This window comes from Tetranychus urticae, chromosome 2, assembly GCF_039701765.1.
Source record: "Tetranychus urticae isolate SD_2017Ah chromosome 2, NJAU_TeUrti_SD_1.0, whole genome shotgun sequence".
Taxonomy (NCBI): domain Eukaryota; kingdom Metazoa; phylum Arthropoda; class Arachnida; order Trombidiformes; family Tetranychidae; genus Tetranychus; species Tetranychus urticae.
The window spans coordinates 25,614,150-25,633,291 of NC_142959.1; the positions used below are offsets into that span (position 1 = coordinate 25,614,150).

Here is a 19,142-nt window from a genome sequence, read left to right on the forward strand (position 1 = left end):
AATTTTTTTCGACAGCTATTTTAATGTATTAGCTTTTCAAAGCTAATTTAAGGAAAGGTGTTGTGGATAGATAAATATAAGTATGAATCTAAACATTTTTTTCAAAATTAAACTTGAAAAAAATCAAAATTCTCCAATCAAAGTTCAAAATTTTGATTGAAATTATTTGTACTTTCGGTAGCTTTTTTCTCTGCAGGCAGCGATATTTTTTCGAATTCTTGTTTTAGTTATTCCAACATATTTTTCCAACCAACTGATTTAATAATCTAACTAGGAATCCAGGCCATTGTTTTTCTCTCCTTCCTCCTCTAATCAATCTTCATTGTGTTCAATAGTTGCCTCTTGTTGTCAAGACGGTTTTCTTATCGATGAGCTCTTCTGCCTCGGACAAGTCTTTTTGTATATCACTAATAGTCTTTTCATATTCACGGATATAGCGTCTTAAGGTCACAATTTTAACTTTTGCCATCGCCAGATCTAAACAATCTGGATGAGCCACCATTATGAAAAAATTAGTGGATTCTCTTAGTGCCAATGAACTTTTAACTACTACTCTAGCCAGAAATTATTTGCAAGTTTTTGGTTCCATCAAAACATTTAATATTAAAGCATTTTAGTCCGGCCAATGGATATTGGCATAATCAATGAAAATATGGTCATCAAAGTTGACCCTTTTCACCCATTTTGGTTCATTGAATCGGCAGATAATTTTGAATCATTTATAATTATTATTAAGAATCGAAACAAGATACTTCTATAATAGCAAATGTTCGTTGATCTAAGAAACTTCGATTGCATTTATCCAACTGACTAATCTCTTTTCATCCACAATAACCTATTCTGAATGTTCTGATTTGGATCAACTTTGTATGACTTCTGAGCGATAAATCGTGGAGACATAAAAATTCGTGTTTTCATTTCAAGACTAGTGAATATTTGCGCAAAGAAACGATAAAAGGGATTGGTAAAAATCTATATTTCACCAAGTTCTGAAGATGATCTGAGATAGAATTTTTCATTCCAATAAACGTAAAGCAAGAATTATCATAAAAATTTATCAATAAAATGGAGAAAATGTTCTGGGAATGAAAATAGATATTAATTTTGGTTAAACTTTTCTTTTATTCAATTCTGTTTCAATGTTTAAATGTTCAACTTTGAATATCTTTTGCCTTTTTTTTCATTTCCAACAATTTGATCAAATAATCATTCAAATATGATCCAATATTGAATGCGATTAAATAATGTCATGTTCAAGTTTCACCTAGAGTTGAACATTGATGATGAAAAGAGGAAAGGAAAGAATAGTAAACAGAAAAGGAAAAAGGAAACAGGAAAATGATTATTTTAACTTAAGCAATATCATGCAAATTAGGAATAACAGAGGCAAAAACATGATGATAATGATGATAAACTTTGATGATAACCTTTCATTTTACTGCCTTTTACCTAATCTTGGGTCACCTCAACCTCAAATCAATTCAACTCTTGCAACTCTAACATAAAATGACAAGGGTTACAACAGATACAATTGTCATCTCATCTTCATCATCCTCCACTTTTACAGTGAAAGCAAGCAAAAAAGTAAAATAAAAACTCCATGTAAAGTGAACAATTAGATACACTTTTCAACTGAATCTTCAATCCTTTTCGCCTGGCGCCCAACCTTATTGTATAAATATTTGCAATCTTCAATTTCATTTACATTTCAAACTGTTATTTATGCACCGTTCATCAACAATTTATTATCATATTATAATTAACAATGCATTTTTATAGATGTTTAAAGAAGGCAGAGAAAAAAACTAGAGAAATTAATTTTCTCAAAATAACATTAAAAATGCCAACACTTTGGACATTTGTTTATGACAATCAAATTGTCTCAATTTGCACATTTTAATGATAATCTTTCAGTCAACATTTTAACCTCCTCTTTTAGGTCCTCTTTTGGGTCCACTTTTGGGTCAGCAGTTTCTAGGTAAACACAATCCATAATCAACAATCATTATTCAACCGATTATCATTTAACCTTGTCTAACCTAAAACAGTAAAACAGGAAAACAGTAAACAATGTTTATGTTTGGATGATGATTATTACCCTGATTATGATGATGTTGATGGTAAAGCGCTTCTTGGGAATGAGATTTGATCTTATAATTTATCATGTTCAGAGTTTAGATGTTTTTCACTTTTCACTTTGAGTGGTTCCTCGTCTATTTTTTCATGGTAAGATATGCACAAGGCATGAAGAATGCTGAAAATGATGAGAATGGGAATGATGGTGAAAAGGAAGGGAAACATTGGGTAAAAACATTAATACTGACATAATAAAAATACATTAATGGTTATTATTTTTTTTTTGGTTTCAGACACAGTTTGAGACGTTGAACAATGAACGCTGATGATTATTTATTGACGACTGCAAATGGTCATCATCATCATTTGACAATCAATTAGGTGTCATTGGCATTATGCATTTAACCCTCAACCAAAAGGCACACACGTCAATGTGTACTGTTTCATGCCAATAATCAGGTTTATCCAGTTTTTATCATTCAAGTAAAAATGTGAATCGACAATTGTTTACAATATTATTAACAGTATTAAAATAATCTACTGCTTTTAAATTGTTGTTACATTGTAATTGAACAATACGTTGGTTGTCAAATAACGCGCCTTAATGGTTACCAATGGTTATAACACATTGCTCTTTCCCTAGCTGTCAATCGTATGGGTTAGATACCGAAGTGAGCCGAAAGTCTCTCGGCTCACTAACTTGATGATATTTTTCACTCACTAAGCTAATAGTCGACTAATTGGCTTAGTCTTAGTTGGAAATTTATGTTTAGCTAGCTGACTGACTAAAGGCAAAAAGGTGTATTGTTTTGACTTTATGACAAAATTTTATTACTAGAAATTGATATTACCAATCATAGTTCAACCAATCATACCAAACAAATTCAGAATTGTCATGATTGCAAAGAATTTTCTTCAATTTTTTAGGAGTGAGCTGTGACCTTTTTTGGTTAGTGTCAAACCAACTATTGAAAACACTCGAACTTGAGTTCGAAATTCAAATTTCAGTCATTTTAGCGAGCTTTTAGTTGACTCACTAAAGCTGGCTTAGTGGTGAAAAAATTGGCTAAAACTAAAGCCAGGCTATAACCGGCTCACTCACTCACTAAGTTCACTAGCTTCAGTATCTAGTATGGGTTTCAATAAACGGTTTTTTTATTGTAATATTTTTCATAAATTGTGATTCGCCTTTCCAATTGAATGTTCAACTATTTTTGTGTTTTTAAATTGTAAGACTTATCGTCAACCTGGATTGAAACGGTCTTTTGGTTAGATGATGAACGAACAAGAATATTGTTTGAAATTTTGAAGCAAAGGTCCAGATCGAATTAGCCAGACTTTGAAATCCGATGGATTTTATCGAGAGGAAATTTTATTGGTTAGAGATCAATTTATGGTCGGAATATGGCTTATCTTGAAAAGTTTGGATCTAAATTATTTACGCAAATTTTGGTCAAGTGTTTTACTTTTTTACACCTGTGATCACAATTTACTGGCAATGGTATTTTAATATCGACTCTGATCTTTATTTTTTTGATAATCTTAAGAAATGTCCAAAATTGAAGTCTTTATTTTTTTAAATTCTTGTTGATAGAAGCTTTCAATTTCGACTTCAATTCTAGGATTATGGCCACATCGAATTGGTTGGAGCAACTGACTGTGAGAACTCATTGAGTCAACCTGACTATAGCAAAATAGATCCATCATTCTCAATCCTTACTGCTATTAAACTTTGATGAGCTGATGAGATGGATTTTTAGCTCAAAATGAGCTCTAATTGAAAAGGGATAAATTCATGCGTATCTTGATGTTTACAGGTCTTCACACCAGATTATCCAAGTTTCTGACAATACTTCAGTAATATACTGAATTTGCCTTTTCTTCATCGGAACGAAGTCCATTTCATTTCAACCAATTTTGGGACTTTTCAACCACCATGGATTATTTAAATATGATTATTCCCTTTCCCAGAGTTATAACCATTTCTTGGATTTTATACAGATACAAATTGAGTTAAAATCGTTCGCTAAAAAAGGAATAAGATTTTACCGCTTCAGTCTATTTAGAGCCATTATTTCACATTTTTTGTGAAACCTCACTAATCTTTGCTCAAAATATCCAAGACGTTGTTGGCAGTCGCAATTTCACGGACCGATCAAAGTGTGTAATTGTAACAACTTTAATTAATCACCCCACAGTTGATGAAACTCAACTAAACAATAAGGCCATCTTTAGCTGTTATCCTTATTTTAACCGATCTTTGTACCTTTTGTATATTTGCGTGTTTGTTTGTTTACCCTTTAGAAAGGCGATCGTCCCATTTTAAAGCCACCCAAGTTGAGTGAATGAACAAACCCATTGGAATACTTATCTTTCTTTCTGTTCATTTATACAAATAGTTAATCCTATTCATTGATTTTCAATTTGTATTTAAACAATTTATCAAAACAATCAGCAATCACTTGTTTTGTTGAAAAAAAATATATATTTGTTTGTCTATTGGTTTAAGCTTAAGTAGCATACTTTATAACACCTTTAACAAAAGGATAACCAATTCTTAACACACATTTTACTCGATAATAATAACAATAATGATGAAAAAGAGAAGAGAAGAGAAGAGAAATTTTCTATTCTTCAATATGCCAGCCTTTTCTTGTTCATGTTGATGTTGTTGATGATGATGTTGATTGTAAAGGGTTGTTAAGATGCTTTCATTTGACCCCTTGCGGTGAGTCTATTGTTGGTTTGCTTTAAAAAAGGATTGTCTTTCATTGTGTTACTGTCTTGATTGTTCATTGATTAAATTGAATTAACTCAATACCAAACCCAATAACTTTTGCTACAACAAGTTAAGAAAATGAAAGAAAAGAAAAAAAAGAAACGAAACTCTTTGTTATTGATATTGGACTATTTATCCTTTAACCTCTTCTGCATCTTTCTTGACCTCACCTTGAGTATCAGGTCAACTTTCATCATTTCAATCTTTCACACAATTCTTGATCCAAATGGATTGACACTTAACAATATTTGCCAATCTTTTCTTACCTTCCTCTTGCCTTCATTATTATTCATTAAACAATCCAAAAGGCACTTTAATCCAAACCTGGATTTAACAAGATTAACTTGGATTAGATTGGCAAAAATGTGTGAAACTAAATGTTAACAATCTTGTAAAGCAACTGTAACTTAAGGCCTAAAAAGCTGAACAACTTGAAATCAGTTTAAAATGTAAATTGAATGTCTTTTCCCAAACTTACCTTTTCATATTATTTCAAATGATTTACACTTTTTTTTCCTTGTAATAAATTAACCATTCAAATAAAAAACTGGTGTAATTTTCATTTTCATGATAAAATATTCATTCCAAGTTATTGGTTGAGTTGTTTTTGAATGACAAAAGCTAAAAGCTTTGATAATAATCACAATAAATTCAATGGGAAATGTAAAAGTGAAACAAAAAGTGAAACATAAATTATCAATAACGCGAGACTTGTCATAATATAAAGATTAGTCAATTAATAAGGCAAAAACAATCAATTAATTAGCTTGGAAATTAATGTCAAAATGATTTGTGTCTCGATTAATTGTTTGGCTAATTATTTTGATGAGAAAATTCAACCTTTTAATGATGATTAATGATGATTACTTTAGCTCATTTTTAGCTAAATGGTTAAAGCTTTGTGGTTACACTGACAATTAAAGATTCAAATTCTGGTAAAGAGTAACAATTTTCATCCTTTTCAAATGTAACATGGACAGTTAACTGAACAATTAGATGAGTAAATTGTAAAGTTGCTTCAATGTTGTAGATGAGATTCAGTGTAAATGAAATTGTGACAAGAAATTGATTTCAATGATGATTGTCGAGTTAATTTGATCTTTATAAGCAATATTTGCTTGTACAATATTAGCTTTTTTAAATATCATTATTTAACAAACATCTGATCATTCAAATCATGTTTCAATAGAAATGATACTTTGGGTTAATAATGATGATGTTAGGCTGATTATTGGTTGCATTATTAAAGAGCAAGCTCATCCATCATATTATTATACCTTTGCTTGTTATTGTATTAAAAATAATCAAAGTTATCAATGTCTTTCCTAATTGAGCATTGGGAGTGACAAATCCACAGGGAATCCTTTGGTTATTTTCATTTTGAAACATGAAAAGGACGATGAAGATGAAGTCAAAAGATGATCAACATGATGATGATGATGATGATGTTGGAGAAGAAAATGATGGAAAATGATATTATTCTGGAATCTGATATTCCCTTTACTGTAACTGTCATTTTTCTGTCTCATATTTTCACTTTGCTAAGTTAACTGACATGTTGTGATATCTCAATCTTTCACAATCCCAATGTTACCATTTATATTAACTCTTGATAGCAAAATTGAATGCTAGTCTTTATCAAAATCACCAAATGTTTGCATTAACCATCAATTTATACATTGTCAAACAAGAAAGTCACCAAAATTGTAAGCCTTTCCTCTCTCTCTTTACATCGTTTCCATTGTTTCCTCTTAACACCTTGCTATCCAACTGGTTAATCCTGTATTACAACTGGAATCCATCTTTATCAATTAACTTTGAATTTGTAGTCCAACAATCTTAGTTATTTGTAAGGTAAAACCAAAAGTCCTGCAATGTTGAACGGCAAATTTGAATGCAAGACTTTCATCAAAATGGATATTTCCTGGATCCTCTTGTTTCACTGCTTTTTTCAATGTTGTCTGATTTTGTAATCTTGAAGGGATTACAATACAATTTTGAATCAATTATCAAATTGTAAATAATGATCAACTGGCTGGTTAAATGTTTAAAAATTGGCCTTATCCTCTTTTTTTGTTGCTCTCCGTTTGAGTTCTCCTGCTTTTACATATCAAATGGATGTCAAATAATTTCCGACTCTTCATCTGTGTATCCATGCTATTTACAATGGCAATCATTCAATAACAATAAAATGAGTAACATTTAGTAATATGCCAAATAATGGAAAGAGCATAATCTGACATTGAAATCTTGTTTCTCCTGTCCTTATCCTTATCCGTGTCCTTTTAGTTGCTTTTTGGCCCTTTCAATTCCCGTTAGTATCTTTACATTGGATTGTCACTCCTCCAGATAAATATCTCAAATTGCAAGCTTTTCCTTCCTCCAATATGGATACAGTAATAATCTTGCTTTGTTGTTGTCGTTCTTGTCTTGGTTTAATATCACATTATAATAGTGATACTAATAAACATTACGAGAAGCACCTTCCAGAAGATTAAAGTTGATATTGATATAAATGTTGATAAAAAAAGAGCAGTTAAATCAGGCCAATCAGTTAGGATACACTTTTAGATGATACCATTTTCAAGTGAGACCCTTGACAGTAAACACTGTCTATAGCGTGTTGATGGTAATGATAAGAAGCGCAAAAGACTTTCATTGTTATTTAATAGGCTTTTGGTACCTTTACTTTACATTTGTCAGATTAGACGGACCGTTTAACCATCTCATGCACAGCTTAACTTATAATCTTATTCACATTTTAATTATAATCACATTTTTGTTCATTTAATCACACTTGAGGTAAAGTCGTTCTTGTTGGTAAAAAACGCTTTGCATTGGCTCCATCTCTTGATGGGTTAAAATGATTTTATGCTAAATATGCTTTTAGCTTCACATATCTTTTATTTTGCTTCATTTTTTTAGCTTTACTCCAACTATTGCTATTATATTGATAGTGTTAATAATTTTATATTATATTTATCGTTGTTAATGTGTGTATCAAAAAGTGTATTAAAGGATTTCAATGGCTCTTCATCTGTATGTCAATCACAATCCTTTCACCCACAAGGTTGAGGTTACTATTTGTCCATTCAATTTTGTATGCTTCAACCAAACAACAAACAGTTTTGTTTTTATGCTTATCACATACGATTTAACCATTTTTGATAAGCATATTGTTGCTTCATCTTTTCAATTGTTAACAATTTCCACCTTCATCATTATAATATAATGTAACAATAATTGAAAATACCCTGGTTTGATCGATTCTACTGATTAGTAGCGGCGATATTTATCATTCTATTCTCGCATTTGTCTTGATATAATGTCTACAATGGCTTATTGGTAACAGACTTTTTTTTCAATTCTCCCTTTGCCTTTCCCTGTAATGTCTCATGTCAATCATTTGATCTGATTATAATCTTTTCTTCCTTTTAATCTACCTGTCTAGTTAAACATATTGTAAATCCAGTCCATTGGCGTTCAATTGTTATACACTTTCAAAAGGAAACATTGCTCGTTTTGGCTTCAAACATGTCCATAGTTATGTCGATGTTAACTTTATGATAAGATAATTAGCAAAAGACAACTAATATGATTTCAAATGGAGGCTAAAAAAGTGAAGTTAAAAATCAGTGAAGATTCTTGAGGTGAATCTACCTCATTATAATGGCTAATGTTGACAATCAGGCGTGTATTCAAGTCTAACTTTAGGTATCTCATGATTGATCTCAAAGATCAAGCTAATGGCTGAGAAAAGGGTTCATTTTTGTCTGGTCAAGTTTATTACCCAGAGCCATTTGAGCTTCTGGTCATCAAATGTTATCAAACATTGGGCTTATCATTTTTAGCCGCATTTTAGTTTATCTTAACATTCATAATTACTTGATGCATTTTGTCAATTTACTCTCATCACTGGCTTCTTCTAATTTGTAGTCTTGTAATTAATCAACAATTTCTCAATTAGTTTGACTTACAAGGTAAAAAGGGTTAGAACAAGATGAAATTTAGTCTCATTTTGACTTTATTTAGTGTTCGTCTCTTTTTCATGTTTATGATTATTTGAACATATTCGTTATGCTTTCATGAAAATTATCAATCAAGCTAATGTAATTTTGGTGAATATGTTTATACTAAATGGGTGATAAAGCTCATTTAAGGTTTTTATCAAGTGAATATAAAATGTCATGAACAACAAACTGTGTAAAAAGTAACATTTTTACAAATTAAATGGTTAAGTTGCTTTCATTTTCTTAGTAAAGGAGTAAAGAAATGGGTAAGTAATACATGTAATAGATGAATGAATACATTGAGAAAGATTTAAGAGACAGAATTAAGTTGAAACAGAGTATAAATGTGTATAACTAGCATGTGGTAAAAAGCCTATTACAGGGAGAAAGTAAAATAATAGGCAAAGTTAGACTTGTATTAAACCTGAAACCATTAACATGGTTTGTAAACAAAAACTCAGCATCTTTTTGGCTGAGGAAAAAAAAGATGAAAAATAAAAAGTATTTTGATACTAATATTGGCATGATTCTTGTCAAAATTGCCACTAAGCTGATGAGAATCATTTAATCAATGGTTGTTGTTGCTACCAGAATTGCTTGTTAAACTGATTGTTGATCAAAATGATATAATAACAACTTTACAGGCTCAAGTCAACAAATTTACTCATTTTTGGACTTTCCTCACCAAAGGCACAAATAACGACATTAAATATTGCAAGTAAAATTGGATTTGTGTATATTAATAAAACTCTTGTAATGAAACTAAGAGTAATTGTGGTTCTCCGACTCAATTTGATGATAAAAGTAGCATTTTGAACAAGCTCATTATGATAATAGAGAAAACAGTTTTCGGATTAACTTGTATCTACATGAATTCAATGGTTTTGCTTCCTCTTTTTTGGTGCTAAATTTTACTCATTCACTGAATGACTGTAAATTGAATGAAAAGGTTGAAATATATTTCTCAATTAAAGTTGACAATAAAGTAGAAAGAAAAGTGAAAGTTGCATTGAAATGTATTTTGCGGTTGAAACAGTCTCCAACATTGCTGATTGTGATTTAATGTATTGCTCTTGAATTTTATTACCAATGTAGGAAAGTCATACGACTTGTAGTAAATTAATTGTCATGGTGAAACAATGAATCCAATTCCATGGGTTTAATGGCTCCAAAAATCAGGTCCATTAAAATGGGGCAACAAATTTTATTTCTTGTTAAATTACTTTGATTCCTTTGACGTTACAGATAAAATTATGTTGTCTTTAAGTAAACATGGTGAACAAATGTTTCGTTGTTGTTTTTTCTGCTGTTGTAGATGTGTTTAAGCGTATCGATGTTGTTCATGTTTTTTTTGGACGATTTCTCCTTGGAACTAAATTTTTTGGCTTCTTTCCCCTGGTTTAGTTCAACATTTCATCTGTAAACAAGTCGATAGGTTTGTTTACGTGGAAATTGTTTAAAAACATGTAAAAATCAGGATAAAATTGTGTCAACATGGATAGTTTGTAACCAAACAACGTTTCATTTTGTCTCTTCATGTCTTTTCAGGATAATACAACTTTCAACTTTTTCATTGTCAATCTTCCCATTTTGTATTGAACAACTATCTGCCTTTTCATTTCCAAAGCCTTTTATCTGTGTACCTTGATATATATATTTTGAAATGTATTACACGGAAAACTTTCAATCCATTAAACAATGCTAATAAAACATGAAAAACCAAGTAACCAACAGAGAGACATGATTCAAAAATTCCTAAAGACATGATTCAGCTGATTCGTGTTTATTGCTTGAGCCTTTTATCTTTTGGTATCGTGGAAATGGCTGAATAACTAGTTAACACGGCAACTTTAGAATTGTTGATGTTCCTTGTCAAACATTGCGATTTTTTTTTGAGTTTTTCTCCTTCTCCTGGCTTGTCATTGATGATGATAGTGATGCTACTTGTCTTTTGTTAATAGGCTTGAGAAGATAAAGAGAGAAGGAAAGGCAATATTAGATGAAGCTAAAGAAAAGGCATAACATTGTTACCTACCTATACTTATCATTGTCAGGTCAATGTGAATTGAAACATTCAACAATCATTTTCAACTTGATGATGTGTATAGGTTGTAGCCTATAAATCTTTGGTTCCTTTTTTGCCTGTCTTCAAAAATGGAATAACCTGAAACACAGAGAGAAAGAAAGAGTGAAAGATGAGGAAAGAAAGAGAGAGAGATTGAAGATTGTAGAGAGCAAAAGAGAGTCCGAGATGAGAGGGAAACAAGAAAAGTACATTAGAGTCTCTGCTACTTTTGGGATACAGAGGAACCAATAATTTTTCCCGTAAGTCTTTTTTTTCAGTTTACTTTGCTTCCAAATTTTTGCTTCTTCATCTTCCCCTGCCTTTGGACCATGATGATGGTTATGGTGATGGTAAAAGAAAGAGAATCTGTAAAGAGAGAAATAGAAGATAACAAGAATTGTAGTTGAATAAGTTCTCAAAGAGAGTGCATGAGGCTATCAGAAGAGGTAACAAGAGGCAAAAGAAGGAAAATGTTAAGATATAGATTCCATTACAAGATTCCCCGTCAAGTGTATTATGCATTTAGATAAATATATCTTTCCCTTTTTCTCATGTTTAGAATGAATAAATGTGTATGTTAAACGTACTTACATATATGTATGATGATAATGTGTGTAATGAGTAAATTATGAGACTAATTTTTAAGACATTTAACGCATTTTCAACTAATATGTTGATGTACTGTTAGAGTCAATTGACTGAACACAGGTTTAAAAGTTATTGTACACGGAAATAAATACCAAAAAAAGTAGGAAATTACTGAAACCATTTATTAATAATAAAGAAATAAAATTACTGTAAAATACCTTATTCTTACTATTTACCGAGCGGGCTGGCTATTTTCAATCTTGTCTCTCTACCAAAGATTGGTTTTTAATTTTTTTGCATTTTTAAAGTCAAACTTTCATCTCATTTTTTGTCGAACCAGATTTTATTTTATTTTCAAGTTTTTCTCATGGTTTCACGGTTGATTTGGGTTAAGAATCTGAGTTTTCAAGTGTAGATGTGGATTGAATTTATCGTACTCAGTGGTCAGAAATTGCGATCAGTTATGATCGCAGCAGCCTCTAGTTAATAATAAGATAAACTCAGAGCAAGACTTATTTTAAAGATACTTTGTGCTATTAACATTTAAACATTAAACGTGCGAAAGGCCATCGCTCATTGCTATGTTACTCCAGGTAGGTCTTTACTCAGCGTGAACTATTACTTGCACCACGCCTAGTCGTCAGTTGGTTTAATTAACCACCAATGAAGCTACCTTTAGTTAAAGATTACGTTTCACCAAACAAACCGTAAATCAGCTCAGCGTAGATAATTTTTTACTGCCACAATCCATTCATTGTTCACTAATTGATACACACGTAACACTGTTAAATTCAATTGTCCAAGACTTAATTGGGACTGGGTCTTTTAACTCTTTAATTTAGAATCTAAATTGATAGACTCAGGATCAAGACTACAATTATCGTTTGTCAAGCAAATTCCTATTTTTGTACAATACTTTTACAGATTCTAGTTTCATCTCATCATCTTTTCATGTTACCATGTAGATATACAGCAAAACCTCGTATATTTTGCCTTTTTTGAGTGCGGACATCTAACGTTCAAAAAAATAAAATGAGCAAATTTTTAGTTATGGTGACTGTAAATTACAGTCTCTGAAAATAAAATTTGCTCAAATGAGTCAAAAAGTGAGCTCATTTGATTGTGAGCTACTGTAATTTACAGTCAACATAAGTAAAAATGTGCTTATTCTATTTTTTTGAACGTTAGATGTCCGCACTCAAAAAAGGCAAAATATACGAGGTTTGAGTGTACCATGTAAATGATCTATGAACATCTAGTTATTACTATTCGTTAATTCATAAGACAAATTAATACTTTAACCAGTTCATAGGTTTTTGTATCAGTCTTATACAGTATATTCATATTACAAACAGATAATTAGAGTTCGATCTTGTCTTTATAACATTAAAAATCCATTTTTACATTAGATGTTGACATTTCACTTGATTATTCAAAAAGGCTGACTGAACAGTTTCAAACAATTGAAATCCAATAAATTCAGTTTTCAAAGATATTAGAATAAATAGTTGACCATTTATTAACCATTATAATAAAAACACAAGTTTTGTTAATTAATTAATCAGCTGTCAATCAGTTGCGGTGCGAATAGCATTCGAGTCTATTTTAACCTCAATCACACTTTCCAAGAAATGGTTTGCCTTTGAAATAGCCAATGTATTTGTTGTGAATAGTTTTTACCTACAATGTATTCCAGTTTGAATGGATTATTAGTTAAGGTGATTTACAATTTTCTAAGCACCGGATGTTTATATATTTATAAACATTATTATATCGTTTTTGTCACCTTCAAGTGATTCAGGATAATAGCATGGGAGGAGAATTGAGAAAGTGAAAAAAGGGAGAGAGAAAGAGAAAGGAAAAGAAAGAGTATCAAAGAGCACTGAAAGCGATATGTGAATGAATAGGTAAGTACAAAGGAAATGTGAAAAAATGATCTACTTGTTATGATAATAAGTTATAAATATGTTAAGAAACCTTTTCTTTGAGATTTATTCTTTCTTTTTCTTCTAATGTTTAGATCGTCTTACAAACATTTTTTGATCCATGGATTTTCGCTTGGTTTCTGGAAATAATCTTGAAGTGAAAAAAAAGAGGGAAACTGAGAAAAGAATCGCCAATTGATATTTTTATTACATTATGACAAAAGACAATGGTTAAAGTAAACAAGTCAAAGGCTCGTTGCTCTTTTTTTTGTACTCCTGGCTGGTCGTGGTTCCCTTGGACAGTGGATAGAGTTTGTGATCACCCGCAGAGTGGAACCTCCACGATCACCTTTTTGACCTTGCTTGAAAGTTGAATTGATTTAAGCTGTTGATAACATTCATGGTGGCCTATTGAATTTCACTTCAATCTCTATCTTCATCTGTATTATAACCATCAAATCTTATTATTTACCTTATACACATTCACATACATCTTTTCAGTTTATCATTTACCTTATTTACATTGTGTGTAGTAACAGTGATAAAAAGCTGATCTGATTATGTTTATAAATGTGTATTTGTGTGTGTGTGTCTCTCTCTCACTCTTTGTATCATTGTTAAAGGCAAAGTTAAAGTGTCAGAATATTTGTCAATTGATTGTAACATGAATAATATTTAACTGGCACACAAGAAAGTTGAAAAGGAAGATATTAACCTTAGATAAAGGTGTGAAAAGAGAGAAAGGTTAAAATATTGTAACATTCTTCTACATTTGTTAACTAACATTTCACGTTTAATCAACCTTTTTCTTGTCGCGTTACTGTTTGTAATCCATACCATTCTTTATCCCCTTTGTATGCTCATTTCATTATTAGGATAACAAACCTTATTTTCCTCCATTTATTTATCAAAATTAAATCCATTGATTGAAATGAATGCATTTAGATTAACTAGCCTTTATATTTGTTAAAGTTAGTTGTATTAAATGGGTTAAACCTTTGACCATTAGGTTACATTGAGTCAGTTTCAGACTTACCTTCATTGAGACACTTTGATACCCCTGGTTATTTCCAGCAGCTAATTTAATGTTGATTGGAAATTGATCCGAAGCAGGTTTTAATTAAATCGTTTGATCAAGATTTATTTGCTGATTAATTTATGATCAACTTTATACTTCAATCACTTAATGCAATTTGTTTAACTTTGGTTATTGAGCTGCCATCTTTTGATGCACATTTAAAGCAAGAAAGTTTAACCATTGTCTGCTAGATGGCGATCACAGTTGCACAAATAATTATTTAACCGAATCGTTCAATTTTTTAATAGAGTAACTTTATTCATAGATTTTTATCAAAATTAAATTTACATGTGTTGATTTAATCTTTTGTTTTATTCAATTAACTCTTTTAGCCTTTCATCTTTCTTTATTACGTGTCTTAGTTGACTATAGTTGGTTTGTGTATAATTAACTGTGTTACGTAATTTGTATTCTTATCTTTTCAATCTCAACTCTTCATTTAATTTTTCCTGTGAACTTGGCCAGCTGACTGATTTAATCTTATCTTGTTTTTATTATTTGACTCGTAAATTTAATTGCTTTAGTTTCGGTTGCTCATTTGGTTTCCAAGTTGACAGTTGGTCTGTATATCGTCAAAGGAATTGCCAGTCAAAAATTGAAAGTCACTTTACTGATGGTCAGTGAGACTAACAATTACAAATGAAAGTGGGCAAGTGAGGAAACAAAGTCAGCAAGGTATAACAACAGGAAGGTCATAAAGAGATGGAAAATAACGATGGTCTCAACAGGAAAAGAAGCTAAGATTTTTATCGTAGGCGAGAAGAATCATGGTGAAAACAAAAAAACGAGAATGTGTTGTGCTGATGATCCAAATTGAAGGCAAAAAAGGCAAAAAAAGATCCTTAGCTGAGCAAAGTGATGTAGATTTTGGTGTGGATCTTAGCAGGGTTCCTTGTGTATATGTTAATGAAAGCGTTTTTTTGCAGCTAATTTAACCATCATTTCATGCTGTGATGAAGTTTTAAATAACAACATACAACTACAACTAAAAAAAGAGGAAATAGTAAGTAAAGATGAGCAAAATTAAGCAAAGAAAAATGAGCTTGAAAATGTTCTTAACAATTCTTGACTTTTGATACTTTTCTTCTCATTTTGTTTACAGTCAAGAATTGCTGTATCATTGGACAAGGAAGGACCTCTCTCACTTTCAATGCATGGCAAAGGTGGATTACGTCAAACTGTTGGTTAATTTGGCCAATAAATTACCTGGTCTTGCGGAGATAGTGGTTGATTGTTGTCGACCTGAGATTTGTTGTTTTGAGTGAATGAGTGACGTTCCGTTAATATTGACTGTTGAAAGCTATACATGGATTAGAGCTAAGGTAAGCTATGTACATATGAGAAACAGAGAAGAGAATACATATCATCAGGTGGAAAGTAGCAAAAAACTCGTGTGAATGTGGCTAACCTTCTTTCTCTCCTTATTTTTTTTTCATCTCCAAAATCCAAGGGCTCGTCCACCATGGTTCTCAGAATGTTGACTCAATCTCTCCTCCAGGGCAAATGATTGACAACTCTCTACATTATTCAGCTAATATTTTCAAACGTCATACCTGCTTCTTCTCTATCTTCTCCTCTCTGTCTCTCATGACTCTTCTCTCTTGTGATATGCTGATAACGATAGGTAAAATGCCAACTAATTTGCGAGAAAATTTAAATTTCACTCTAAGTTTTACTCACTTTTACTCTACTAATTTTTCTCTCTTTATTTTTCTCTTGTTACAGAACCAGTGCTATTTATTTCGTGCTATGGCTTTTGGTTTTATTTTCTGGTCAAAGAGACAGTGAAAAAGATAACACTTAATGATGGCGAGGAGGAGGAAGGAGACCCATGATGACGATCAAGAAGGCAAACAAAAATTTGGTAAAAGATAAACGAGTCAAAATGGAGGGCCAAAAAGATGACACAGAAAAGAGACTGAGAGAGAAAGAGAAAGACAAAGTTACTAACCAAGGAAAGAGAAATGACGACCAATCGAAAGTAATTCTAAAAATATATCGATAGAAAAGAAGTGAAGAGAAGATGTCACCAAAGACTGATGGATGATCATTTCAAATTGTTTCAAATTGCAATTTTTGTTATTGCTGCTGAAATAGAATCGTTTAGATGGTAAATGGTGATAATTAAGAATTGACCACTAATGATGTCGCCCATTTAACTTGATTTTAATTTATTATTCCAATCAATATTAGCAGATATACATCGTACTCTAAATGAGAATCAACTATTCCTTTGAGTACACATTTTAACCAAAGACTTACACTGTTTTAACAAGAAACCAAATTAGTGAGTATCGCAAGTCAACAATTTGATTAATAACGGTATTTTTATCTTCCATCACTTATAAATTGATTGACACATGAACCAATTATTATCAATATTAACTAATTGAAGTTCATTTTTTTCTCTCTTCTACTTCTAGTTCTCATGAAGGACAGATTTCACAGCCAAGAATAAAAGAAAACGTTGTCATGGGAAAAAGGAAATCAAAGACAATTTCACTGATGATCAAGGTTGAAACATGAATTGGAACCAACCTCAACATTTAAAAAGCTAATCGGTTTGGGTTTTGCTGTGTTATCAATTCATTAATCACTTTCAGAGTTGACTCAAAGAGAGGAGGGAAAAAATGTTGTACAATTGAAGACACTGTTTAACACTCTTGTTTCACCATGTCCATTGAAAAGGGTTTGGTCGCTGAGGAAAGAAAAACAAGAAATGTGAATTTAAGATAATATCCATTTAACTCTGATTCTATCTATTTCTCTTCATCTCTTCATCTCATCCTCTCTCTTTCTCTCTTCAACGCACCAAGGTGATGATTATTTTATCCCAAATGTTAGTGATTAATTGCTGTTTAAAATAATTGCTCTGAGGCAAAAAGTCGTTTTGATATTTTGTTGTCTAAATGCTTTTAACTTCTAGTTTTTTTTACTCATTTTTGCTCAGTTTTTTCTCCTTCTTTTCTTTCTCTTCTTTCTACTCATCTCCTCATTAGATCATCTTCATCTTCATCTTTTTCTACCTTATTTTCACTATCAGTTTACTTTTTTTTATACCTTCAAGATTAGACTCATTAACACACATTGAGTTGATATTTACTTCTCTTTGGCTAACCTTTTCTCTCTTTCTCTGTCTTTTACTTTCAGAAATTCTGTAATCAATGGTGGTAATGAGGGTTGCAAGATGTAAAACAGATTACCTCAAAGTATCAGTATTGAAGAAACGCGAATCATAAAAAAAAGCCAAGTTTTAAAAACATTTTCTTGAATTTGCTTGATCATAATTAAGATTAAAAGTAAGTTTGTTAGAAAAAATATGTTTTCAAGATTTGTAAAACTTCTTTTTTTCTCCATCTTCCAAGTTAATCTTACATTTTTTAATAGTTTTTCCATCTTCTTTGCAGTTTGGACAATTATCAAAACTAACCACGTTCCATCAGTTGAAGATGTTTCTACATCATCATCATCATCCTCGTCAACATTTGCTCTGCCTTTTCCTTACCTGGACATTAACTGATAAGACAACCTGGTAACATTTGAAAGTTGGTGAAATAAAGCCAAGTTAATATATTGTTAACAGGAGAGGACAAATTTGAACAAATTAACTTATTTAAGCAGATTATGCTTCAAATCAGGATTGCTGATCAAATTTCAGATTAATAATTTAATTGTCTTGTACGGATGTGTAGGATTAGCACATAATCATTTCTTGATTTAACCGTTAAAATTGACTACAAAATAGTGTTTATTGGACAAAACTGTTGATTTAATTTTCGAATTCAGTCTCAATGCAATTGATTTGCTATTTTTACTCTAAATATCAATCTAATTTGCTCTCGATATTCAATTAGTTTATAAATAATTGATGGTAATTTTAACCTTGAAACTGAATCACAATGTAATATAATATTGAATATTATTTTACAAGTAAAGTCAAAAAGTTAAAGTGAAAGATAAGATGTTAGAGTAAAAATTGAATCAATTTGTTATCATGATAAAGTGAATCATTAACATTCAATTGCTTTTATTTTTCAGATTCATTTCAACCAATCAAAGTAAATCATTTCCAAAAGTCATCATCAGAACCAGGATTGAAAGTATAATATAACCAATGATGATAAAAAGGTGAGATAAATTGTTTACTCTTTGACTGGTTGCTGGTTCAAAGTGAAAATTGTCAATTTGATTATCAAAGTGACAATCAAACACAGTTTCATTCGTTGCTCAAATTTCATATTCAACAAAAGTCTAAACATCAGGGAAACTGTTACTCTTTTCATGATTTATATTACAAAGTGGATTCAATTGCAATCAAAAGAAAGATAATGATGATTGAAAAGATAAAAATTGTTGATTGAAAAGATGAAATTGATGGAAGCGATGAAAATGTGATGAAAAGATCACTTTGTTTATTAGCCAATGTAAACATGAATAAGCCTTATCCCGCAAAGTTTCAACTATCATCATCTGCTATCAACATTGACAATCATCACTAATTGATTGAGTCAAGGGATAGGTTAATTAAGAGTTAATAAAAATGGGAAAAGTTGAAGAAAAAAAGAAAAAAGTTGCTCAAAAAAGCGCAGATGAAGATTTTGTCGTCATTTCATCTTCTTCT

The 19,142-nt window shown here is 31.1% G+C and overlaps 5 long non-coding RNA genes across 8 annotated transcripts; 4 read left to right on the forward strand and 1 right to left on the reverse strand.

Moving 5' to 3' along the window:
• The first annotated feature begins 3,187 nt into the window (after window positions 1-3,187).
• LOC112538676 (uncharacterized) lies at window positions 3,188-4,584 on the forward strand. The gene is made up of 2 exons (XR_003081969.2): window positions 3,188-3,577; window positions 3,671-4,584. It is a non-coding gene; the product is annotated as an uncharacterized LOC112538676 (long non-coding RNA).
• Window positions 4,585-7,765: 3,181 nt separating this feature from the next.
• LOC149094209 (uncharacterized) lies at window positions 7,766-10,029 on the forward strand. Its single transcript, XR_016198934.1, has 2 exons — window positions 7,766-8,200; window positions 8,307-10,029. It is a non-coding gene; the product is annotated as an uncharacterized LOC149094209 (long non-coding RNA).
• Window positions 9,875-11,763, reverse strand: LOC107360910 (uncharacterized). 2 transcript variants are annotated; one of them, XR_003081943.2, is made up of 4 exons: window positions 11,518-11,763; window positions 11,141-11,296; window positions 10,901-11,029; window positions 9,875-10,827 (listed from the first exon to the last, which is right to left on the reverse strand). It is a non-coding gene; the product is annotated as an uncharacterized LOC107360910 (long non-coding RNA). The 2 variants fall into 2 exon arrangements; XR_001568418.3 differs by having other exon boundaries at window positions 11,522-11,757.
• A 1,366-nt stretch (window positions 11,764-13,129) lies between these two features.
• LOC107360268 (uncharacterized) lies at window positions 13,130-14,379 on the forward strand. The gene is made up of 2 exons (XR_001568269.3): window positions 13,130-13,425; window positions 13,539-14,379. It is a non-coding gene; the product is annotated as an uncharacterized LOC107360268 (long non-coding RNA).
• A 1,035-nt stretch (window positions 14,380-15,414) lies between these two features.
• On the forward strand, window positions 15,415-18,478 carry LOC107360907 (uncharacterized). Of its 3 annotated transcripts, XR_016198933.1 has the most exons (7): window positions 15,415-15,524; window positions 15,624-15,843; window positions 16,247-16,631; window positions 16,715-16,808; window positions 16,945-17,337; window positions 17,672-17,820; window positions 17,929-18,282. It is a non-coding gene; the product is annotated as an uncharacterized LOC107360907 (long non-coding RNA). The 3 variants fall into 3 exon arrangements; XR_016198932.1 differs by lacking the exons at window positions 15,415-15,524; window positions 15,624-15,843 and adding an exon at window positions 16,004-16,145 and having other exon boundaries at window positions 16,718-16,808; window positions 16,945-17,242; window positions 17,929-18,478; XR_001568412.3 differs by lacking the exons at window positions 15,415-15,524; window positions 15,624-15,843 and having other exon boundaries at window positions 16,372-16,631; window positions 16,945-17,242.
• The last annotated feature ends 664 nt before the right edge of the window (window positions 18,479-19,142 follow it).